We start from the raw sequence: 27054 nt of genomic DNA, 5'->3' as shown, positions 1-27054 counted from the left end.
TCGTTCATCTCCAGCCCCCCTCCCCCCTTCCCCTCCCAGTATCTGAAGTTATTTCCTGGGGGTTCCTCGCTAACCTTGCATCTCTGTGCCTCCCTCTCGTGAACTGCACCCTTCCCTCACCCCACTCAGTCCCTCTCATCTTCCTCATTCTCCTCCAGTGTTTCTAGCCTCCCTACTCCTCCTTATCTTTCTCTGTGTGTGTGTGTGTGTGTGTGTGTGTGTGTGTGAGAGAGATTTTTTCTTTCTTAGCATACACTTGAACACTATATTATTGAATGTGACACTGTCAAAGACTTCAGGCCACCTGACTTATTATATCTTGAACTTTGTAATTACTACATTGAATCGGGGGTGTTTGAGGACATTCTTGCTGTTTATCCCAAATTTGCTAGCCCACACTGATTAGTCTTCAATTAGAATATGACGTGTATATATATATATATATATATATATATATATATATATATATATATATATATATATATATATATATATATATATGTATGTGTATGTATATATACAGTATGTCATACGCGCACCTACAGTGATATATGTATACCATATATATATATATATATATATGTATATATATATATATATATATATATATATATATATATATATATATATATATATATATATATATATATATATATATATATATATATATATATATATATATGTGCAAGTAAATCACTGGACGTGCGCGTGATCTAGGTATATGCTGATAACCACAAGGAAAAAGAAAACACGAAGTTCCCAAGCGCTTTCGTGTAATTCACGATTAGATTAGTAGGGTCATTACCTAATACCTGACCATTGTGGACCTGATCTCACCCTCCTCTGTATATATACACCTTGTTTTGTACTTCTCCATAGTCTGTACTCATTCCCTGAAGATGTGAATTACAGCCTTGGGAACTTCGTGTTTTCTTTTTTCCTTGTAGGTTATCAGCATATATATATATATATATATATATATATATATATATATATATATATATACCACCCCAACCCTCTACGCCTCCCCACCCTCTACGCCTCTCCCCCACCCCTCTATGCCTCCCCCACCCTCTGCGCCTCCCCCCCCCCCACCCTCTCTCCCCCCACCCTCTGCGCCTCCCCTCACCCTCTGCGCCTCCCCCACCCTAATCGACCATTCTCTCAGAAGAAGTCAGGCGATGACAAAAGAGCCCCTGGTGTTTTTTGGGAAAGTATTAATGTGTGGATGTGCGGCCGGTTTCTGCACACACACACACACTGGGATTGCGCTGTGTACACGATAGCTACGCAGCATATATACAGTATATATTTATCAGGCGAGTTGCGCAGTGTAGACGAGACGCGTAGTTAATGGCTGTAAGACGCACGCTTTGTATATACTGTACGCACCACACCTATTACCGCATCTGTTTCATTGATGTCTCCTTTTTGTTTGTGTCAGTTCCTTGTCTAGTCTTTCCTCCCTCTATCTATCTATCTATCTGTCTGTCTGTCTGTCTGTCTGTCTGTCTGACGTGTGTGCCTGTCAGCTATTCCGTCACCCTTACATCTGGTATGATTGTGTAGGGTCTTTTGTAGGAAGCGATACATACCTACTTACATATAGTACATACATACAGTTATGCAACTGTATATTTTCAGCCTTCCGGCTACCATGCTTTTTCAATAAACCGTTAATTATTATTACATACATACAGACATACATAAATGAGGGGGGTACAGACGACGAGGAATAAAGAGATTCGAGGTGAGGTGGAGAGAGAGACAAATTTATCTAGTGCCGAGGGAACATAATGTGGATTTGTGGTTGGGGGCAGTGGTGAACCCGTGGGTGGGTGGGCGGCCAGCTGTGGGGTTGTAAACAAAACACGGAGTGGCGGATGTGTGTGACCTTTACTGTTGTCCTTTAAGCAATTTTCCTCCACTGCCCCACGACGGCTGAGTCACTGGTTATATATATTAAGGGAGGTAGCTTAGGTGTTCATCTTCATTTATGTGCCTTGCCTTACCATCATCACCACCTCTTCCTCCTCGTGACTGCGGCGTTCTTTTGAAGTTAACTATATCCTTTGAATCATCGCCAGTCCTGATTTACCTTTGTTTCTGTGTACATATATGGAGATGTGTCTGAAGTGAAGTTTATTATTATTTTATTTGTATTATTTTTTTATATTACTATTATTGCTTATTTTTTTTTATGGGACTCCTTTCAGTAATTAACTTTTCTTCCATCTCTGTCTTTCTGTTCTTGTTTATCACGTCACCTTTTATTCCTGCCATCACTCTCCCTTTGTCTCATCCTTTGTCGCATCCTCTATAATTGTTCACACTATTCTCTCTCTCTCTCTCTCTCTCTCTCTCTCTCTCTCTCTCTCTCCACAGGTTTTTATCTTCCAGCCTTTTCCTAGAGACTAACTCTTTCTTTAAAAGATCTCTGTTAGAAGCAGCAGCGTCAGCAAGAGCAGTCAGTAGTCCTCGGTGATTCACACACTGTTAAGACAGATGCGCTATTGGGGGCGAACATTTACAGTATAAACCATCTTTCAGTGTTATGCATTGACTCACATAACGTATTAAAATTTGACCTTGAATATGAATAATTTGTTTGGTAATGTGAGGTTAGTTTGGGTTGGGTTGGGTAGGGTTGGGTTGGGTTGGGTTAGGTTAGGTTGCGTTGTGTTTGGTTGGGGTTGATGGCTACATAAACACATTTACTGACAGAGTTTCGTATTTCATGTTGATTGGTATTACATTTGAAGGGGATTACCGGGGTGAGGAAGAAGTGTCAAAGTCGTTCCCTGGCCCTCTGCCTACAGTGGCTCCCTTCCTCTCTCTCTTTCTCTTTTAAGTTAGAATCGTTAACTCTTTCCACCCTCTTTTCCCTCTGGCTGTGCACTTTCCCTTTACCATTTTCTCCTGGGGAAGGCATTAGCTCTGTGTGTGTGTGTGTGTGTGTGTGTGTGTTTTTTTGTCTGTGTGTGTGAGAGGAACTGAGACTGGGTTCTGATTGGCTCGTATTGACAGGGATGTTTGATGTCCGCACTTGGTTCTTATTGGTTCTTGTATTAATTCTTTCGCGTCTTCCCTCGACTTCTGTAAACATTGGCTGCGTCTCCACCTGTTATCTCAGGAGCCATCACGCCAGTCTCTACCCTGCCTCATGTTCCTTTGTCCTAGTTATATATGGGGCTAATTCATAAGATGTTTGTTGTTATTGTTATTATTATTTGTATTTTCATTAATTTATTTATTTATTTATTGTAATTCCTTCTCCAACTCACGCCCATCTTTTAGCAGCTACTTTAACCGACGCCTATTCTTTAGAAGCTACTTTAACCCACTCCCATCGTCTTGGAGATGTATTTCAACACCACGCCCATCGTCCAGGAGCGACTTTAACCAACGCCCATTGTTTAGGAGCAACTTTAACCCACTCCCACCCTATAGGAGCTAATCTAACACACACTTATTGTCAGTAAGCCGCCTCTGTCTCAATCGGCATATCTAGCCACAGTCTCACCTACTCACCTTGAGCATCTCCTCTTCCTCCTCCTCATGGTGTCAGTTTCCGGGGCTCGCCTCTTCCCTCTAATAATTTAGTATGGATCCCTGTTTTATTTAGACCTAACCTAACCAAACTATTAAGATTGGGCTACAAGTCCTATTGAACCCCAGTCATATAAAAAGGAAAATGTGCCCTAGCTCTCATTGGTGTTTAGTTTCTCATAGGCTTCAGTCCTAATGGCTCATGATTCTAAGGTAGTTTAGATTAAGTTGAGCCTTGTTAGGACTGGGGACTATGTGATCTGTAAATCCAGTTCTTCGTCTTGGTTTTCTTCATCCCACTGTCTTTGTGTTGATACACTTGAGGAATGATAATTAATCAGTGTTGAAGGAATATCGACATGACAGGGCTGTTTATTATTATTATTACACCCAGAAATTTTACACTACGTTCGAAATCCTGTTGCCACCGAGTCTGGAGGGGGGGCACGGTATAGGAAGAGTCCCCGGGCGTGACGTGAGGTAAATGCCAGGTAGCTACAACAATAATACATTCACTTACATCTTGTTCCTTACATATCCAACCTTCTGTCCTCGACCAGTGTTTTCCGGTTCCCCCCTTTTACAGCTTTTTTTCGTCTCTGTGACTGATTTTCCTTGTCTTCCTCCTCCTCCTCCTATCCCCTCCCTCTCCCTTCCTCTCTCGTTCTCCTCATTTCATTTCTTTCCGTTCTTGTTTTCCTTATCCCCTCACCCCTCGTCCTTGGCTGCTGACCTGTTAGGCTGTTACCACGTCCGGGCGACCTTGAGGACACACACACACACCTTCATACGTTCATTGTTTACAAACCCTCTTCTTCGCTACAGTATCCATTGTGAATAATATCCTATTGAAAAGTGACAATTATATCTCGATAGTCCCCTTATACCGTGATTGTTTATGAAGACAATGAAGAATTGTTTTCATCAACTTGTCTGCTTCGTCGCCTTCGTCAGTTGTTCAGTTAGTTAGGGGCATCTAACTCAGTATCGTTAAATAAGACGATTGTTCGCATTTACTGCACGGGTGGTGGTGCTCTTTGTGTTAACCATTGTCTACAGCATTCTAATATTGTTTGGATATCTTTTTTCTGGCTAGAGGGTGTGAATGGGTGGATAGATGGATGGATGGGTGGGTGGGTGGGTGAGTAGTTTGTAAGCAGCAGCTTATGTCGTTTTAACGTTGTCAGAATATATACAGGGTATCTATAAAGTTCCGTTATGATTTCAAACATTTATTAAGTGAAAAAAGCATAAAATATTGATATATATATTTTTTTTTGCTCATGAAAAAGTTAACTATTCAAGTATTGTTTTTCCTCTAAGGTATATATATACCTACATGATATATATATATATATATATATATATATATATATATATATATATATATATATATATATATATATATGTATATATATATATGTAATTTCTTGTAGATCCACAATGGAAACGTGGATAAGATAAACTTGATAAATATTGAGGATCCCATGTAACTTGTCGCCAGCACTGTCTCCGTCCTGGCTCATTAATGCTACTCTCAACGCATCGTTTAAGTGTCCATCAGTTGTCTTCCTGATATGGTGAGTGTGTGTGTATGTAAAATCATCTTAGCCCAGGCGTGTTATTACTTCCTTTGGTTACCAGGATACTGCAACAATGGCACTACAATACTAAACCAAAATATCTGCATGTTAAAAATCACCCCACGTCCGAGTGAGTGTTATTTTGGGTAGTCAAGTGAAGTTTTTTATTTTTAGTGACATGATGATCTAAACTTATTTGATGCTAGAGAGAGAGAGAGAGAGAGAGAGAGAGAGAGAGAGAGAGAGAGAGAGAGAGACCAACCGACCTCGCTAATAGCTGGAATGAACCAACTAACATGAATACTAAAGGTTATCTTACTACAGTACAATTAATTCCCCGAGTCTCGTAATCAAGTGTGTAAGGTTGTTGTAATGCTCGCAGGTAGAAGCCGAGTTCAGAAGTGTTGAGGTAAGTACTGTTAGCTGCGCCAGGTGAATGATGCGCAAAAAGCCGACATGGTAGTCTGGTGGAGGTAATGACGGTGGTGGCGGCAAGCCTTGTAGAACCTCTGCCACTCCGTGTTATTCGCCACCCTGAATAAATCCGAGTATTGGGATCTGTTCCTTAACACCGGTAAGGGCGGATGACTGCGGCGCTTCATTATTTTATGATTGTGGTAAAATTTTGAAGTTGGGATGATGTATGGGAGAGAGAACGTACGTACGTGTGTGTGTGTGTGTGTGTGTGTGTGTGTGTGAAGGTGACACCAACTACACGCTTTGCTTACCACCAGGATGATGTGTAGGTGGGTGACGTCCTCTTAACTCCCCCCCCTCCCTCCCTCCATCTCAAGGTAATGGTGGGGTGAGTGACGTCAATCTCCTTCTCTATTGTATCTCAGACTCGGCACCCATTTCTGTGTTTTCTCTCCCGTCCGTCATTTTGAATCAATCCGTCAGTCAGTCCGTCTCTTTGTCCAGTTTCTTAGCGGGATTATATACAAAGCTTTAAATTAAGTAAGCTTTTGTTTATCTTTGGTTGACTTGGTTGGTACATTCTCCAAGTTTTTCCCTCGATTTTCACACCATCTACTTTCTGCTTTCTTTAATTCTCTAGTTACCGTATTATCATCTCCTTGTTACACTGCCTTGTCCTCATTTTCCTTCCCCCTCTTTCTTTGTTCTCCACCGTTCTCCTCCTCGTTTACCGCTTGCTCCTCATTTCTCTATCTTGACCTTTAAGATACACATTATTGGTCTTGTGTTTCATGGTAATGGCGTCGTTTAAAAGCACTTACCCCTCTGCCACGCCCTTATGTTTTAATAATTGTGTTTACTTGTGCGTTTTTTTATTCTCTATGTTAGAAAATTGTCTGTAAAGATCTCTGTCTGTCCCTTTATAATCTATGGATGTGTGTGGGAGGGAGGGAGGAATCTTACAGTTTATTGGGTTGTAAAGTCCACCTTGTCCGGAGCACAACCCTTGTGTATAGTTGCAGGCCTTCACTTGAAAATAAATCACAAACAGGAACAACAAAAACCAGATATTGAACTCTGGTGCCAAAGGTTGAGGTCACGGGTGAAGGTCAAAAGTGTAGATTTGCCGAAGGACGATATGTTACTGTTGTTCCCTGGGTCTTCATCCTCTCCTGCTGTGTTTCTCTTTAAAGGAACCAAGCTTATGTAAATACCTGTTGTTGTTGTACCCTACATGATAAGCTGTATGTGGTGAGGCCATGGGAGGTGTTTTAAAAATTGTGTGAGGTATATAGCACCCCTGTTCACGTCCACACTGCAATATTCCCACCCTCCCTTTCTTAATGTCATTTGGTGTATTTCGTAGTTTGTGGGCATCCGTATTGAAGGTTTTCACTAAATGTTGAGCTATACGAGGCCTGAACACCTTCTGTCGAGGCTGTGGGGATAGAGGGCACCCTGGCGTGTGTAAGGTCAAGGGGATTAAACAAAGGAGACAGACTACGGCAAGTATGGTTGATGAAATGATTACGAATGTTTTTTTAAAGATGAACAAAGGTCAGATCCAGTCACCAGGTGCTATTACTGTATATAAAAGGCTAAAAGTGAATACGGTTTTGAGGTTTGCGAGTCCTTTGATAAAAAAAAATAGGAGAAACATATATTTTTATCCCTTATTTGAATAGTATTTAAACCTTATCTGCATGAGTTGTAATCTGTGGTGCTGGGTCTTTACATGCCGGGGTTTTATATAATGGTAATAAGTACGTGGGTGGGAGTACCTGAGTGGGTAAATTATATCATGTGCGTAACGTAAGCTTGGGATTGGGTGTTATTGACCATGCGGTAGTGTGTGTGTGGAGGGATTAAGTGTGTGTGTGTGTGCTGTGGGAGTTGAGGGCGTTGATCTGTACAGTAGCGTGACACGGCCCACCTGGTGTTGGTTTGAGCTAATGACTTGACTACACACACACACAGGAACTCTCTCTCTCATCTTAAGCGTTTCGGTTCGAGGTGGAGATGGGGATCGCCAGGCGCTCTCTTTGTTGCTTGTGCGGGCGTTGAATGTTTTTATCGCACTGTTCCTTCCATCTCTAGCATGTTGTGTTAAAGGATGAGTGTCCACATTAACCAGTTGTTGTGTTGTAAATTGGTCTCCTCTTGTGTTGTTTACTTTTGATGAGGTTTCGAATCTTTCCATGATCAAGTTTTGGGTTACACCGGTACACATTGTAATTAACGAGTGAATTCGAAATATATTTGGTTAATGGATATGTTAAAACACTTGTATATTTCAAGTGGGTTAGATAACTTCACAGGTGTTCTTTTTATTGGGAAAACTTAAGGGTGGGAAACTTTTGAGAATTCTTCAATATGCAGTAACTTAAGCGAGTGAGTTTAGTTTTCATACTGTAGCTGCAGCTATTGGATGGGTCTGTTTTAGGTGGGAGACTTTGAGAATCCTTCATTATGCATTAACTTAAGTGGGTCAGTTAGTTGCGACCACACATCTCCTGGTAGTAGAATCGTAAGGTGAAATAGGGTGGCGCTAATCTTACGGTGAAATAAACTAGGGGTTAATCTATAGTTGATGGGGGGGGGGTAATCTTACAGTGAAATAAACTAGGGGTTAATCTTAAGGTAGGGTTAATCTATAGTGATGGGGGGTAATCTTAAGTGAAATAAACTAGGGTTAATCTTAAGGTAGGGTTAATCTATAGTTGATGGGGGGAAATAAACTAGGTTAATCTTAAGGTAGGTTAATCCGAAATCTAAGGTGGTCCGGAAAAAAATAACGTAGGAACTTGTGAGAATCTGAATTATGTGTTTGTGGTGGCTGTTGCCTGACAGGTTTTGTGCTGCGTAAATATTAGATGAGGCGAGAGCGTGACAAACGATGATCAAACTTAATTAATATTGTCTCATTAACGAGTGGCGGGGAGAGTACATAGGGGATGGGGGTTAGAGGGGGAGGTAATTATTGGGTGGACGAGAGAGAGAGAGAGAGAGAGAGAGAGAGAGAGAGAGAGAGAGAGAGAGAGAGAGAGAGAGAGTTCCTGAGAGATTTTTTGGGGGAGAGAGAGATTGATTTTCCTTTCTCTCGCCTTCCCCTTTGCTGATTTTTTGGGGGAGAGAGAGATTGATTTTCCTTTCTCTCGCCTTCCCCTTTGCTTCCCTCATTCTTCTTTTCTGCTCCCCTTGTCTTCACCTTCTTCCCTCCTGTCCATCTGTAATAAATTCTTATCCCCAGCTGATACTCTTCCATGCCTTCAGGTCATTAAAGAGGTAATAATCATCCCCCACACATCACGCCAGCGCCATCGGTTTTGTTATTAGGCGTTGTAAATTACGGTGATGTAATTTAGTTAATGGCTGTATGAATGACGCTTCCATGACCCCCCCTCCCCAACAACAACAACCACCACTGAATCCTTCCAACCCCCACCTCACCCCACTCCACCCCACCCAACCCAACCCCACTACCGAGGGATATTCCTTAGCCAGTTAAAGTCACGTCTTGTATCTGTGTTTTTGTTCTTTGACGATTTTTTTTTGTCACCAGTATGAGTCGAAAAGGCAAGACGAGGATAAGTTTGGGCTTAGTTTTGTTTACCTGCCTTTTATTTAGCTTAGAACTGTTGTAATCTGCCTGTCTCTCTCTGTCTCATATGACCTTCATTTTCACTATTTTCCTTCCCATTCCCTTCTTTCACCCTGCCTTCACGTACCTTCCACCCCTTTCCCATCTTTCACCCTGCCTTCACGTAACCTTCCATCTTTTTCCCTTCTTTCACCCTGCCTTCACGTAACCTTCCATCCCTTTCCCTTCTTTCACTCTGCCTTCACATACCTTCCACCCCTTTCACCCTGCCTTCACATACCTTCCATCCCTTTTCCTTCTTTCACCCTGCCTTCACGTAACCTTCCATCTTTTTCCCTTCTTTCACCCTGCCTTCACATACCTTCCATTCCTTGATATTTTTTTATTTACTCCACCTCGCCGCCCAAGGTGTAGGAGAGGAGGTAGCGAGGTTTGGCAGGTTATATATAGAGGGCGAAGAGATAAGTGTATAGGGGCGAGAGGGAGAGGTGGGTGGGGGGGAGAGGGAGAGGTGGGGTGGGGGTGAGAGGGAGAAATGTGATAAAGAGAAGTGGTACCATGGCAGGGGAGGGAATGAGAGGAAATGTAATGGGAGTTGGTGAGAGGAAAAGGGGAGGAGGTGAGTGAGGGAGAGGTGGCGAAGAAGTGAGAGAGGGAGTGAGTGTGAAAGCCCCCTTTCCTAACTGGGTGTAGATTTTCAGCTGTGTTTGTTTGTTTGTTATATTAAAAGAGCCAGGTAGATGTGTCTTGAGTGATGAAGTTACGAGGACAAAATACTAAAGTTGCTCTTGTGTTGTATCTTGTGTCAGCCAAGTATGTGTGCTGTTAATCCATAGTTACGTAGAAACCTGTTCAAGATATTTAGTACGGTCCTGAAGTGTGTGCGTTGGTGGGGGGAGGAGTGAGAGTGACAGATTTATCTTCGAAGTCAATTGTTTCCTCCGTCAGTGATTGTGTAAGCCAGCTATCAAGTCCTCGTATGGAGCTGCTGACGTAGCTAAAAAGTCACTCACGGAGAGATAAGTGTCAAGGGAATGAGGTGGGGGGGGGGGTAGTAAAGGTCGGTTGGCTGTCTGACACACGCGCGCACGCACACACAACTTCACCACCTCCCTCCCCTAGTTACCTGTGCCCTCTTTCCCTTGGGAGTATATCATCTTGGTTCACATCTTTTCTCCTGGATTTTAGTATTGTGTCCCCAGAGGCTCCGTTATTATGAGTCTGCTGCCACCTGTCACCTCAGTCACCAGCGTTCATGAGTCCCGAGTCTCCATTGTCCTTTGTGTCTTCTCATTGTCCCAAGATCCGCGTCCTCAGACCCCGGTGTCGTGAGAAGGGTAATAAACCATTATTATGGTGTCCTTGGTGAGCTGAGCTGACGTGGATGTTCGATGACAGGTGTTGGGAGGGCCGTGGTCAGGTGGCTGGGTGTGTTTAGGAACGTATAAACCACACGTTAATTGTTTCAGGTGTGTTGAAGACCTAAGGTAAACATTCTTGGTGAGACGGACGAGTTTTTGGGTCATGCTTACCTCATGCACAGGTGGACAGCCTGGTGGTGGTGGAGGCAGACTGGTGTAAACCATTAAATATTTATGATGCGTTGAAGAACATGGATGAATATGTAGGGCGGGTGTACCTCATGCTCTATGTGGACAACCTGCAGGCGGTGGTGATGAACTAATGAAAGTTATTAATTAATAACTCCTTAAGTGAAGGACTCGCGTGAGATGGACGAGCAGTGGAGATATAATAATTAAATTGGTAATTGTTTCTGACGCGTTAAAGTGCACAGGTGAGATGGACGAGTTATTGGGTCGCGCGCACTTCATGCACTGGTGGACACTTTGCAGGTTGTGGAGATAGTTATGTACATTAACTTACGACGGAGGAAAATGTAGACTGATGAACTCGCTGTCTGTGAAGGGTGATGGCCAGGATTAATAGGCTTGGCCGAGTGGTCTAGTTTAGGGAGTAGATCAGGTGAGGTAGATGGAAGAGTGAGGTTATGTTGTGAGGGGAGGAAGAAGTGAAGATGGAAAACGAGTAGAGAGAGTAAATAAAGACGACAAGGAAGAGGGAGAAGTGACTAGTCGGGAGAGGGGAGGGAAAGACAAGAAGAGGACGAAGACAGTAGAAGGAAAAGTCATGTGAAGAAGTCCGATAAGTCTGAGGAGGAGGAGGAGGAGGAAAATGTCAACCGTCAGGGATACGGAATATCAGAGACGCTGTAGTTCTGTTGGCGACAAGGAGAGTTCATGGTTGTCTGGTGATACTTATATGGGTGTGAATTACCGCCCAGCACCGGTTGTGTCTGATATTACGGGGGTTGTTGGGCTTGTCTTACGTAACTCCGTCTTAGGCAGAGGGTAACATCCGGGAGTAGCTGCCATGGCGACCAGCGTGGGTTAGTAGCCGTGATGTATTTCCAGGAGTAATGATCTCTCCCTTGTCATGGTGAATACCTGCGGCGGGGTGTGAGATGGTCAGGCGAGGTATGGGGACGAGGCATTGTGTGTCAGGACTGAGGAGGGGAGGAGAAAGAAGTAAACATATTGAGCTCAGGCAAGTGGTGTGGTAGGGTCGGAAATCCCCGCGAACTGCTGCTGCCTGGGGGAGACCTCGCCCACCGGAAATTGGGTGTGTACACCCGCGTCGCCAGGGCGAAGTGCAGGGCGTGCCTATTCCTTTCTAACCCTTCACGGTCTTCTCCTAAACCCATCACGCAACACCAGAGGGCGTATCTAGCTCCCTTATTACCCCTAAACCATCATAAGAGCACCACCCACACTTCACGGTCAGGGTCACAGCAGACAAGCAGTATACTGTAGGGCTATGGGAGAGTAGCCCACCATAACAAGTTATTCATTCTCTCCCAGTGTCATGTTTAACCTGTAATTACCCCGCGGATTTTGTTCTTGCCGTGTGCACGCGTATAATTATAACACCGTTAAGGGGTCTTTAGATTTACTAATCATACGTAAGTGGAGGAACCAAGTTTTTTTTTTACTACTACTTAGAAAATTATTATATCTGTACTTGTAATTTTCTATCGGAGTAAACTTTCTGATGCATATGTTTCTGTGTTTGTCTTATTTAAGCTTTCTCGCTACGTGTGTAAGGTTGAATACATACAGTACAACCTCGGTAACTCTAAAATTGTAAAACATAATTCGTGTTTGGCTCCAGAATAGCTGCACTAAATTTTTTTTCTACATTAGCTATTTGTTTTCTTTCTTGTGTTTTTTGGCATGATAATGAACTGAGGTAAACAAGACACAGTGCCCAGAGTAGTGCTACAGAGTGCCCTAAAGTATATGCTAGTGCTTGTGTTAGACGGGATTGGTGTATGGTGGTGGTGATGGATGGGTGGGTGACAGTGGTTGTGGGTGGGTGATGGTGGTTGTGGGTGGGTGATGGTGGTTGTGGGTGGGTGATGGTGGTTGTGGGTGGGTGATGGTGGTTGTGATGTGGTTGTGGGTGGGTGATGGTGGTGTGGGTGTGGTGGTGTGATGGTGGGTGATGGTGGTTGTGGGTGGGTGATGGTGGTTGTGGGTGGGTGATGGTGGTTGTGGGCGGGTGATGGTTAATAGAAGTAAGCGGAGGGTGGGGGGGGGGGTTGCACAGTCGAGAAGTGTGAAAGGGGAGGTGAATGATGATAAGGTTTATCTAAAGGGAACATTCACGGACAAAGGGGTAACACATGATACAGAATGACGGATGATTTTTTGTCTATTCAGGTCTTTGTCACCATAATTTAACCTTATTCCACCTGTACTGTACTCTCACCCGTGACATGTGCTGCTTCATTCATAAACATTACGCCACTGATGCATTCCCTCATATATTTTCGAGCCGTTCACTTTCACTACCAATTACTCTCAGATAAGTATTATATTTTCACTTGACAGAAGTTTGTAAATGTTTCGTGAATCATCTCTAACTTTGTATATTGTTTACGGTGTGTTATCTGTATTATCTAATCTTAACTAGTACATTTACCCAACACATTAACCACATGGCTATTTAGTCCGTGCCTCTTGTCGTCGCTGCTAACCTGGCCTCATTTCTGTAAGAGATAGTGTTGATAGTGCTCGGCGATCTCCCAGACGTGATGACAACGTAACCCATATGGCGCGTGGTTAGTGCTGGCGGACATACGGCGAAGTTCTTTAGTCCCTTTAAAAGTGTAAATCAGATTTCTTGTCCCTCCAAATGCCAAGGTTGACAACGGTAGGGTGAAATATGCGGGAAATGTTGTTGTAGACCGGATAGACAGATAAACGGAGACCTGGCAGCATTGTGGTTTAGAGACATGTATGTGCAATGACTTTATTTAACATATTTCTTTCATAAGATAATAGTCAGTCTTACTATAATGATCGTCAGTTGTAGTGAGAGGATTCAGAAGTACGTATTTGTTATTGGGCACGTCAGGTCAGGTCAGGTCAGGTCAGGACAGGTCAGGTCAGGTCATAAGAGGTGGTGGTGAAGAAGTAATGAGGTAATAGGAAGAGTCACGTTGTACCGAGAGAGTGAGAGTTCTTATCTTTGTCAGAGTCGACGTGTCTCCCCTGCATCCCTCATTGACATCCTCCTGATAATGATACTCCGGGTAATGGAGGTTGGCTTGTGAGGTTACCTGAATATGTTTTAGGACAGAAAAAAAAAACAAAGCCGCAATTATTTTTTTTTCACTCCACCAAAGGACATGCAGGTGAAGACTTTGATGTGCAACCCCCTCCCCCCCCCCGCCACAAGTTGTTTTAACAGAATTACATAAAAATGATCGTGTGTAGAACAGTGGCATTTCAAGAGACTACTATAAATTCGTCCTTGAGTTACTCAATTAAATTTTCATGTCTGATCTTTGGAGCGGCAAGAATATGGTAGTGATAGTTGTATTGATGGTGGTGAGGAGGATGGCGGCGGGCCTACACGCTGAAACCTTTTGTCAGAGTTTGTGTTAACCAGGCAAGATCCGGGTTGGTTCGAGTCCGGAGGCGTGAGTTGCGTATGAGGAGGTTGTTCGTTCCTCTAGTGGTTGGCTTCAGCATTACAGTTCCCCCGAGGCAACTTGTGTGTGTGTATGTCGAGGGGTTATTTTTAGAGCGAATTGGTTGGGTATATAATAACGTGGGTGCGAGAGATAGAATACATTACTAAGGGTATTCTATTCGAGTAGCGCATATTTACCCCCGTTATGTAATGTAGGCAGGGAGTGGCGAGGCAGTAGGAGCCGCTTGAGGGATCAGAAGCCATACAAGGTGAGTAAAGCACATGTGATGGGCCGGTGGTGGTAGTGGAGATGGTTGTAGTGACGGGGATAGTGGTGGACTGGTGAGCAGGTGGTGGTTGTACTGGTGAGCAGGTAATGGTGGTGGTTGTACTGGTGAGCAGGTAATGGTGGTGGTTGTACTGGTGAGCAGGTAATGGTGGTGGAGGGTACTGGTGAGCAGGTAATGGTGGTGGAGGGTACTGGTGAGCAGGTAATGGTGGTGGAGGGTACTGGTGAGCAGGTAATGGTGGTGGAGGGTACTGGTGAGCAGGTGGTGGCGATGATGATGATGTTGGGAAGGTGATAGTGATTGATGGTGTTTATTAGTAAAGGTGATGGTAGTAGACTGGACCGTTGATAATTCAGATTTAGAAAGTCATTAAGAAACACCGGTCCAAATATGCAGGTACGTATATATAAAGTCCACAGACAGAGTACTTTCAGGGTGGCGTGGCGACTATCATGTGGTGCCATGGCGTGATGGGGGGAAACTACTTACCACCAAATTAGCGTAATCATCTCGAATACACAGTACTAATGGTGTAAATCAGTCATTGTGTGGCGATAGCCCCGCAGCCTTGGGCAACACGAGAGAGTGTGTATGTACAAGATTATACCATACCACAAACAGTGATAAGTGATGTTAATAAATATATGCGGTGTTATGTTGACCCATTCATAAGCTATTTTGTTGAGGAACCTGTCATCTCTGTTAAGTTGTATTATGGAGTACTGTACGGTACACTAAGAATTCCGGCTCCTTTCTCGTCTCCACAACCATAAAGGATTCACCTTGCTGTCGTTGTTATTCCTTCAAGAGAATAACATGATTGCTGTGAGATTGGTTTGGATATACCTTGTAGTCATTGTTATTTCTTCACGGACGATAATTTCGACCTTGGTGACAACACATGTAACAGTAAAAATAATGACTAGGCGGTGAAAAAAAATTGTTTGCGGGAACTAGACACACCATCAGGGAGGAAAACAACAATACCCGAACACTGTTTGAAAGGTTTGTGTAAAAATTTAAAGACAGAACACATTTGAAAACCTTATAAGAAACATACACCGTGTTTAACGTACTTGAGGTTCGGTATTAAGCAGAATAAACACAAATATGATTTTCTACTCTAATTTTGGGGATCATGATACTTTAAACACAAACTTTTGTAATGATTTAATTTCTACGCTGTGTAGGTATTGTGTACTATTATATGCACCGTAAATTGTGTGATGCGGGAATGTTCTTTGGTGTGATGACTCACATAGTGTTTTCTTCTTGTCAGCTACACCAGGCGTGTATTGTTGAGTGTGTAGCGGATGACTTTGAGCTTGAGTGTGTGCGTCATGAGCTGCTTATCAAGCAAAGAACGCACTCATGACGCACCACATTTTCTTGCATGTTTCTCCCTCCAGTAACAAACTCATACGTATTGTATGCGCATTGAATAACGCTGTATGCGTGCTGAATAACTAACATTATGTACTGTGGCTAAACACAATGTTTTAAATACAGGTACTGCACAGTGAAGAAAAATGAGGACAGTTTCTGTGGACTGCTTTACCGGTGCCGTTTACCTGTACAGTCCAATGCCTTTTTATTAGCCGATGTATTTTAATATAGTTTATATAGGCCTATAAATAATTGTCATACATAGTTTTTATTAGTAACCGTGTTGTATGCTTGCTAGGGCATCCTTATGATGTCTTCAGTTCATAACTTCTTCAGCGAGGTGGAAAATATGAACGTAGATACTAATGATGATGACGACGGTATGTACCAGTATTGGGAATATTGAAGTTCTTAACCACCACTGCAACTATCACCACCACTGCCGCTACCATCACCGCAACAGCAAACATGCTCTCGATGCTAAAAACTTGCATCATCATTTTGGTCAGGAAAGGCAGGACTTGACTGACCAAAGGTAACTTTGCTAATTACATTATCTTAAAGTTGTCATTCTACATTGTGCTTCCCTGTCTTGTGTGTACAGGTAATTCACTTTAGATCTGTCATATTTTAATGCAGTGACAGTGAGAAACAAATTTCGGAGTGCATTCCTATCAACAGTAAGATCACGTCTTGACGGTTCAGATGATAGTCAGAGTTGTTGTTGTTTTTTTACCCCCAGGTTAAACAGTGGACATGGGGGAGTGTTTATGACGTGGTTGTCGTGCGTCTTATGGCCCGTAAACTTGTCCTGTCCCAGAGCATATGTAACTCTTTGTGTTTATGTGTGTTTTAAATAGACGGTTTATTCTTTCGAGGCTTTTCCCAGCTATGATGAAGGGAGGACACACACACGCACACCACACACACCACACACACACACACACACACACACACACACATTAATTCATTCCTATTACTGTAATAAATGTATTCTGTTTTGGTAGTCCTCTTCCACAAGGCCCCCAACACCTGTCTGGCTTACCCCTGTCGCCCTCACACCACCTAACATTACACAACAGCAGTACGTCTGTTAAAAGATTGGGGTCACAGCAGAATGTCAGAGGTCAAATGTGGCTGAGGGCGTATTTTTCTGTATCTGAATCTGTCTTAGTTTAAGGTATCCTTTATATATGGCCTTTTGGGGTTGGATATTCATTGTGGATGGATGGATAGACAGGGGAGTGTGAGGGGGGTGGGTGGCAGGTGGTTGGACAAGGCCGGGGTTGCCATGCATTGTTGACTGTGGGCGTGAGGCTGTTTCCTAAAGGGAAGGGGTGGGCGGAGGGACTGTGGGTGTATGCAGAGCAGCGTCGAAAATACTTCACGGGGCGATGGACGGTTGCCCTGGGGGAAAAAATCCCCGGATTGAGAAAGGATTATACAAAATAGGGAAAAAAGGCTTATGAAATACAAGTTAATAAGCATTTCGTGACTACGGGTGTACAGGATGCTTGATGTCTGGCAGTGTGTCTGTTGAACAAATGGAAAAACACTATTTAATGAAAAAATGCCACTCGTGGTCTCTCTCTCTCTCTCTCTCTCTCTCTCTCTCTCTCTCTTTCTCTCTTTCTCTCTCTCTCAGGTGGACGGGACAGGTACGTCGACCTTTCATCATTAATGTGAGTTGTCCTCGGGATGCATGATGGTGGGTGTACACAGTGGGTGGGCGGTGTAAAGTCTGTGGTTAGTGGGTAGGTGAACAGTGGGTGGTGGGACGGTGAACAACGGATGGTGGCTTGATGAACAATGGGTGGTGGGCCGGTGAACAGTGGGTGGCGGGCCGGTGAACAGTGGGTGGCGGTGAACAGTGGGTAGTGGGCTGGTGAACAGTGGGTGGGGGCCGGTGAACAGTGGGTAGTGGGGCCGGTGAACAGTGGGTAATGGGGCCGGTAAACAGTGGGTAGTGGGGCTGGTGAACAATGGGGGGGGGAGGCTGGTAAACAGTGAGTGGTTGGGAGGTGAGCTGGTGGGCAATAACTTTGTGGATGGTGGGCAGTAAATAAGTTGATGGTTGTGTTGATGGGCGAGTGGACAGTAGATGGTGGGCGGGAGGGTGGGCGAGGCAGGCATGTCATCGACCTGCATCATTAGTAGCGTGGTGGGCAGTGAAGCTCCACACTCTCGTCGATTCCTCCGTGGGCTGCCCTGAAATGTTAGGATAGCTTACTTGTCTGGAGGAAGTGTGATTGAGTGTGTGTGCGTGCGTGCGTGTGATGGCGTGGTCTTTGATCAGCTTGACGACTCCTTGGTATTTTTATCTCAGGAAGGAATCTTGCTCCTTGAGGCGCCCCTCCATCTCCGTTGCCAGGGAGACCCGCCCAGTATCCTCCAGTGCCCTCGCTCACCTGGGTAAGAGGGAGTGGGAGCGAGGGTTGGTGGTCGGGGCGGAAGAAGAGAATAAGAAATAAAAAATAAAAAAAAAGATGTGGAAGAGTTTGTCCAGAAGGTATGATCATATTGAGAAAATAGGTGAGTGAAAGGTTGGGGGGGGGATGCTATGGGGGAGAATGGAAGACCAAGGAAGAGGTTAAAGAATGGGATGAAGCGTCAGGGTTAAATCTGATATGGGGCCTTGTCTTTTATGGGTCGTGCCACAGTATATATATCGTTTGTTTTTCTCGACATGGCTTCTGGACACGTGATTTCAGCGAGAGAAGGTGAGCACACTCCGGCCACTTGAGGACGGTCGTTCTTCCGGCTATAAACGGCTCCTCCCAGATAAGAGGGAGTTGGTGAGCAGATACCAGGAAGGTGGTATTGGCAGAGGTGTAGCATGGCGGCGTATTTCCCTCTTCACCCTGTCATCAGCACCTGTTTTACTACGCGTGGGATGAAGGGAGGAACCCGGGGTTAGTTAAGGACACATAGGTAAAAAAAACTCATAGGTCAGTAGGAACACACAAGAGGGGTAGTGGGGTAGCGAGAGGTCAGGATGCATTAGGGATACGAGACAGTAGGTGAGGAGTACAGTGGTTGGAAGGAGTCAGTGGGTAGTAGACGTAGTTGTTGAGGAGGGGAGTTGTGGGGTGAGAGTGGACTTGGCTAGACCCAGAGGTGGAGTTTTAGGATGGGTCACTTTAATTTGATGGTAGTGGTAAAGGTCAACACGGACACGCCTGCAAACCGCCTACTCCTCAACACGGTGTGGAGCCCAGGGGAGCATGTGGGAGCAGAGCGGTTGGGGTCGAGTAGGAGGAAAAGGTGGTGCGTAGTCGAGCTGTGCCTGGATTTTCCAAGTTTCGTGTGGTAATGTTTCCCTCCATGACTGAGGAGGTGGGGACGTTCCCAATCAATGCAGAATATAAATATTTCTGGAGTTTCTTATTTACCTTCGCGAAAGAGAGCCAGTTCAATGCGCTCTCACATCACCTTAGAGGATAAATCTTTGACGTAAGAATCTTTCTGAAATTATGCCGTGGTATTTTTTGAGATGACACGGGTGATGTGATGCCGAAATGCTGCTTGGGTCGCCAGCTGCTGCCTGACGCACCAGGGGGGGACGTGTACTCCGACCTGTTTTTATTTTGGATCTCAGCCACTCGTGGTGTCCACAGGGCGCTCGGTTACCTGGCCCACCGTGCCAAGCTCCTCCACTCACCTGAGGGAAGAAGAACTTCATACTGGGGTGCATAGTGATGGTGACCTCTTTTATACTCATAAAATTAATGAGTTGCTTGTCTCTGCTTTCCGAATGGTTAAATGTTAAGGTATTGTGTTGATTGAACAAATGGCACTGCCTTGATGACGACAAAACTGTATAAAACTTGAGTGCGTTCTGGTCAGGTTACTTTTGTGTTTGTAGTTAATTTAAATCCTAGTTATTTTGAGCCATAGCTTTTTTTTTTTTACATATTTGTAATTTTGAGTAATACCTTGGTTACCGATTGTTTCTCGAATTTCTGAGTGGTATTTATACCCTGTTTTCGTCCGGAGGAGTTGGCAGAAAAATGTGTTAAAGTTGAAGGAAGTTGATGGTTTGTACGCAGGAATCGGTGTATCAGCGGCCAGAAATTGCGTGTATTTTTCCTGTCTTTGTCCGACGAAATTATGTACATAGAGTTTTATGGATGGAAGGAGGCAGTGATATGTACACTAGAGGTGGTGTAGCTGTGTTGTGCCTCACTGGCCGCCACACACGCCTGGCCCCGTCCTTTGTTAAGCCCCACCACACACTAAACTAGTGGCGTCTGACGATGTTTGTCCTCTTACCAGGTGTTCGTGTTATTGCCTCTTGACCTCCTGTGGTTATTGATGCTTGTATACGTGAGTCTTGGGTGATGGCACTTCTTGTGTTGGTGAAGTTGTGTCCATCTGCTGATGGTGCTACCTGGACTATTGAAGACCTGGTGACTTGGTGAGCAAATTGTGTTTACATGGTGACTTGATGACTGTATACTGTATGTTTAAATAATGATTTAATGACCGTTAGTTGAATATACACATGACTAGTCGGTATATAGGACAAGTTGATCACGTTGAGAGAGAGTGAGTGTGTGCGTGTGGGTATTTCCCAGGTGAAGCATAAGACAGGTGTGGACCGGTACTGGCGCCTATCAGCTCAAGGGTGGGGGGTAGGGTGTCGGCGAGGGGAGTCACGGGTAAATATATAGAACACGTGGACTGGCTTCCCCTCCTTCCCCACTCCCTTCCTCTCTCTCTCTCCCCTCCCCCTCTTTCTCTTCTCTGCCCGCCCACCTCTTTCCATTTCTCTCCTCTAGTCGCAATATTTCCCCTCTTCCCACCACCCCATGCTCGTTCCACTCTCTATATCTCTCATCTCCCTTCCATGCGCACTCCTATCCCACTCCACCTCACTCACCTCTTTGCCACCCCTCCTCCTCCCCCCTCACTGTCCCTTCCGCTCTACTCACACTTCCCTGCTCCGCTCCCTTCCCATACTTAAAACTTCCTGTAGCTATTTCCCCCTTGCTAATATTACTCAACTTCCAAGACCTGGGGACGGGTACAGGGGGACCAAGAGGATTACTGAACTGGCGAGTGTACGACGAACCTTGGGGAAAGGGCAGTGGGGAGGATAGAGGTGTTGGGGAGGGTAGTAGTGGTGGGTAGAGAAGTTGGGAGGATAGCAGCAGGCAAGATAGGGGTGATATGGGAAGCTTTGGGGAGGATAGGGATATGGGTAATTGGAACCTTGGGGAGGATGCGAGTGGTTGGGAGGATAGTAGTAGTAGAGGTGAGGGTAGGGTAGGGTGTGTGCATGTGCGGTGCGGTGCGCGCGTGTGTGTGTGTGTGTACACACACCTTGGGGACGGCCCCTCTTAAAGCAGAGCACCTCCTCTTCCCTGGTACCTGCATGGCTCTGGATGGTCATGCTGTAGCTGGCAGGCACGAGACGGGCTAACACCAAGCTACACTACACGGGCCAGGATGTGAGGAAGGGGTTGTAGGATGGGCAAGGAAGAGTTACGTAATGTTAGAGGTCTAGATTATGCTACATGATAGGTTAGGTTTAGGTGTGGTTAGGTTAGGTTTAGGTGTGGCTAGGTTAGGTTTAGGTGAGCTTAGGTTAGGTTTGGGGTAGGTTAGATTAGGTCACTAACTTTTAACCTACTTTAGCTCCCAAGTTATAGGTAATGGGCATCTTGACTTCCTTTTTATTCGGCCACTTGGAGTTGTCTATCACCATTTGGTTTCCACGCAGCAACTTTTTTGTGCAACATATCATACCTTCACCCAACTTGTGACGGGAAGTTGCCTCGAGTGATGGAGTCACCAGGAACTAACATTTTACAACAGATTATTGTTGTTATTATTACTACTATGATTGTTGTTATCATTGTTCTTATTATTGATATTTTTATTTTAGTTACTTTTTATGTTTTTGTTGGTAATTGTTAGTTTATAGACTGTTTTTGTTTTTGTCATAGCTCTGGCCAGTCATTTGACGTGGCTCCAGCGTGGGAAGAAGCGCCCCAGTTGTCCCACTTGATAAAAAGTTTAGAATTTGTTTTGTCAGCTGGCGTGGAAACTGGTCATATTTAACCTAACATGAAACCAGGTCATTTTATTGAGCTGCGGAGCGGACGTTAACCCCCATGGTGTAGTGTAGGAGGAAGCTGGGGCAGAACTGTTAAAGATGAAATAATGTACCTGTATCTGTACCTGTCGACCTGTACCTGTTAACCTGCATCTGTTAACCTGTACCTGTTAACCTGTACCTGTTGACATGCACCTGATGTGACCTACACTAGTTGACCTACACCTGTACCTATTGTGTCATTCTAACTTGGGCAGATGAAATGACGAAGTTATAAAGCACTCTTGTCGTGAGCTGTGTTTTGATCGTTCATGTAAACATCAGAATTTAAGATGCACACACACACACACACACACACACACACACACACACACACACACACACACACACACACACACCACACACACACACACACACACAGAGTAACATTAATGGCACATAAAACAGCTTAAGTTATGATGCCATGGGTAGTTTTATGGAAGTATATAAAAACGGTTCGGGAAATGGAGGCGCAGCACAGGTGGGCGTGTCTGAGCCAGGTGCAGTTTGATCTGGTAAATGGACGCAAACATTAAACACGTCGTAACATGTTGATTGAGTTGCGTATCAGCGTATAGTGTTTTCTTCCTCCGAGGTTACGGTGAGTGAGCTCCGTGTTGTAAAAAGCTGTGTGTTGTGGTGGTGTTGAGTCTTATTAAAAGTATTAGCGTATACGAAAGTTCACTCGGTAAGAAATATCTTGGGTATAAATGAAGTTGTATTCAATTATATGTATATTATTTCTTATTGTGCTTACAGTAACACACTAGGACGAGGTGTTTCCACTTGGGCGTGGATACTTATACAAATGTTCCTCTATACATACATCCAGTACATTGGCAGGGATCACCGCGGAAACTAATCAAGCTCTGTTGCGAAATGTATTGAGGTAACGGCATGTGTAAACTATTAAACAAAGTTAACCAATCGCACAGTATTTATTACTTGCTAAACCAATGTGGCAACTGATACTTTGTAAATACAGGTTAATTACCCGCTTTTATCGTTTGTTATTACCAATAAATCTACAGACTGCAGTAATCACGAAGACAGTTAAGTGATTGTATGAATTTTGAAGCATTGCGGAGGAGAATTTTACTCCGGTGATAGAGAGTCGAGTGTGGTGGGGTAAAACTCTCTCCTGACCATCCCACGCGATTACATACAACCCCATGATGTGATGTGATGGCAGCTCCAAGTCTAGTTCCACCGTGGCGTTGAACTCTTAGGTCCTTACCACTCAAACCTCGCCAACATGAGCAACCAAAAGTCTGGCGTTCCTACTCGACCCCCCATTATAGCATGCTCATGGGAACTATCGCCAGACGAAACACCCTTCTTCGTCATGCACTGGGACTCCTCTTTGTTACGAGCATTAGTATTGACCGGAGACCACCCACGGAGGAGAGTGTAGACGCTGTCAGTGGCTTTGATTCGAGTGACGTTTGTGACGCAACGCACTTGTTAAAAATGGATACATTTTGTTTTGAAGTCATTACATGGTGGAAATTGGGCCATACTAATCTCTGGACCTGGAACCTGACACATTTTTTTTTTTAATCACTACAACTACAGCCTTGGTTCGGTTACTTTAGGAGGATAGGTCACGTTTGGGGTTTGTTAGCTTAAGTTAGCTTGGGATAAGTTAGGAGTTGGTTAGGTCATCATAGGTGTTAGTTAGGCTGCTGGGTTTGGTTATATGGGTTGGTGAGGTTAGGGATTGAAGAGTTGGTCAGGTCATCTTAGATATTGGTTCGCTTTATCGGCTGTTAGGCTGGTGAGGTTAGGTTAGTTTAAGTTAGGTTAGGTTAGGTTTCATGAGGCCCTGGGTTTGGTCAGAGCGAGTCCCGTGGTAATTCGCCAATTTTAATACTTGTATGACCAGGTTCGTTCACCCCTTAATATCCCAGGAATGTTGCAGCCAGCATTATCTGGACCTAGGCCCTCAGGCTCAGTGAGGGAAACTTAACTTTTATTGTAACTATATGTCTGAAATTTCGTACCAGTCTAGGGTGGGTGGTGGATGTTCTCTTAGTTCTCGTTGAATGTGTGTATAGGAGGGAAAGAGTCGAGTCCTCATACCTTACCGTACTGCGTAATACTGGAGTTGACACTATTATGACGACTGACTACTGATATTACTACTACTAAGACGAATGACGACTGATATTACTACTACTACTACGACGACTGACTACTGATATTACTACTACTACGACGAATGACTACTGATATTATTACTACGACTACTACTTATGATGATAATGATAGGGAAAGTTGCTTTACTATCAGACGGAATAACAGGTTTTATCATATAATTCGTGATATGACAACTTATCACCGTTATTAGTGGGATCTAATAATAACAATAATCATAACACTGTAGGTTTTATTGCTCAAGAAGGTCTATGTGAAGGAACTAAATTATATACGCGTTGTTTATCGTCACACTAAGATGACTCCCTGAAGATAAATTACAAACCTGCTGAGGCAGTGAAACAGACCATGAAAAACACCAACTTTATATTCCATCTCGGTAAAGTAAATTGAAAAGTTTGGGTACGTCGTCAGATGGCGTAGCTAGAGCGGTAGTTAGCTGGAGTCCAGATTTTTTTTAGCTTCCTTGGAGATCAGACCATGCACCTGTTTATGGTTTTAGTCTCGATATCCACGTTATTTTGGCCGCCCCATCTCTAGCTCATAGCTCTAATTAGTTTCCTTTTCTTTATTTTTTATTTATTTATTTATTTTTTGCTTTCTCGGCTCGTGAAAAATGTATTCATCTTATCGGCACGACCTCCTTGTTCATCTAACTTTGGTTTTGTGTCAAGGTTTCTGTGAGCGACCTTGATGAGTTGTCACTCTACAGTTAGGGGAAACTTTATTGTGAGAACATAATTATGAGAATTTGTTTACTGTATGTGTCTTGGCGTCAGTCATCCACTTTGATGCATTGATTGCCTTGCCACTCGGCGGAATTTTCCTTATGAATCTGAGAATCCGGTTCCTGGTGGACAATAGATACTATTGTTCGTTTTACGATACGGAGGTGGCGTGTTGGGGTAGTATGTCTCACGGTCACGCTTGGCTCTTGTTGTTAACTCCCTCACATATCTCTTTCTTTCTTCCACAACTTTTTATGTCCTAAGTGAAAATTGTCTCCGTGACGTATATTGTAGAGAGAGAGAGAGAGAGAGAGATTTCTAATGCGATGGTTTAACATTACACAAATGTGAGGTACACTCACTAAAAGATTATTGTGCACCTTTATGGGGTTATACAATATGACGCACCGGGCCAAGAAATCTGAATACACTCATCACGGCTTCTGTCGCAGTGATCGTTGCGGATGGTTTCAGAGCCAAGGCTGCAGAATATTTTTTTTAGTGAGTGTACATGAACATAGACAGTGGTGCCAGCGGCCCACTGTAAAGGCCTTAGGCTGGGCTTGGTGCCCCGGAATACCATTATACATTGGTCACTGTCTGGCCTCACCCTCACGCGACGTCTTGGCCTCACCTCCGTCCTCATCAGTTGAAGCAAGGTGTTCCCGATCCACTGACACGTTTTCTGGTTGTTGTTATTACGAGTGACCCTGGGTGCCCTCAAGGCTGGCAGTGTGAGACGCCATTCTTCTGAGGGAGGTTACCGCAACCAGGAGCACCCGCCGGGGAGAGGGAGTGGGTGGGCTTAGGGAATGCGGTAATGGGGATGAGGTTAGCTATATGGAGAGTTAAGTGTGGGGGGATTGAAGGCTGGCAATGGCTACTACTGTAAAGGATTTTGGTATGTGAATCTTTGTCTGTTTGTCCATGGCCCGGTCACCGTGGCATGCTGGCACCATTGGCTGCTCCCCAACATTGCTGTTGATACACCACTATAACAGCCAGGTGTGTTATAGAGGTCGCCACGCCGTGCTAGATCCAATGGCACAGATGCTCTAGAACCTTTAGTTATTTAAGAGACGACTGGTCCCCTCTGTACACCTTATTTAAGACCTAGTAGGTGTTGACGTTTGGCGTGACAATGTTTACCTCGACGTAATAAAGTGCTAACAAGAACCTGTTTTACCGCGAGGGAGCTGGGTAAGGGGCTGTGTTTGTGAGTGGAACGTGTGGAGGTAATTCTCTCCCTCCCGGCCTCACACCCACTCCCAGGGGAGAACATCAACATACCTTCATCCTTGAGGTATATTTATCCTTGAGCGTCTGTGCTCATCGTTGTCATTGAGCATTTTGGTTCTTATTTATGAACATATGCACGCTTGATAGCCCTCATGTGTGAAGGTCAACCTGTCCAGTGTAGAGCCTAAAGTTTACTCACAAATATCAACAAGTAGGTAAGCCTGCAGAATTATTTGCAGTATAAAGTACGGGCACTACACAGGAAGATCCAAACGGTAACCTCATCACCATAAACTTTTATACAAATAAAGATTAAGAGTGAGTGGGGGTTATAGAGGCGACGCTCTAACCTTGAAATTAATAGACTTGTTTCTAAAAATTAATTAACTTAGTCATATACACACACACATACACACACACACACACACACACACACACACACACACACACACACACACACACACACACACTCTGCATATCAAAGACTTGGCAGGTTGGTATCATGTTACTTTTAAGATTGTCAAAAATAGTTGTTTTTCTAAACTGTTCTCCTCTGACACTGTGAAGACTTTTATACTGACAATTGTTTTGTTTTGTTTTGTTTACAGGTGAGGCTGTGGCGTGGAGGTGTGAGGTTCTGTGCTGAGGGGTGAGGTACAGTGTGTTACAGTACAATGGTCCCTGCGGTACAATACTTGTTCTATGATACAGTTGATAACAAACTAGTCCTTCATTGCTGTTTGGTACAATAGTTTCTTTACGGCACCGTGTGGTACAGTATAGTCTGTAGGGTACACCAGGGTACAATAAATCCATCCAAAAGTAGTGTTTTCTACGTTCCTTCCTTGTTTAGTTGCTCTCCCTGCACCACCAGTCTCCTCTTTCCTTCTCTCACATAACCAGATCGCTTACCTTATCTTGTCTTTCTTCCTTTACATCGATATTTCTTAAGCCGTCACTCCATTTACAGTTCCCTTTACGTCTCCCTTTCTTCCTCCCCTCTCCT

At 44.2% G+C, this 27054-nt stretch overlaps 1 long non-coding RNA gene across 1 annotated transcript in view; it reads left to right on the top strand.

The window, feature by feature from the left end:
• The window catches only part of LOC121876717, a 117860-nt gene extending 91149 nt beyond the window's left edge, over positions 1-26711 (top strand). The window contains exon 5 of the long non-coding RNA XR_006090804.1: positions 26657-26711. This is a non-coding gene — a long non-coding RNA (uncharacterized LOC121876717). The remainder of the gene's footprint in view (positions 1-26656) is intronic.
• The last annotated feature ends 343 nt before the right edge of the window (positions 26712-27054 follow it).

Source organism: Homarus americanus, unplaced genomic scaffold, assembly GCF_018991925.1.
Source record: "Homarus americanus isolate GMGI-L3 unplaced genomic scaffold, GMGI_Hamer_2.0 scaffold53604, whole genome shotgun sequence".
Lineage (NCBI taxonomy): Eukaryota > Metazoa > Arthropoda > Malacostraca > Decapoda > Nephropidae > Homarus > Homarus americanus.
The sequence above is the reverse complement of the archived record's forward strand: the minus strand, read 5'-3'. Positions and strand labels throughout refer to the sequence as shown.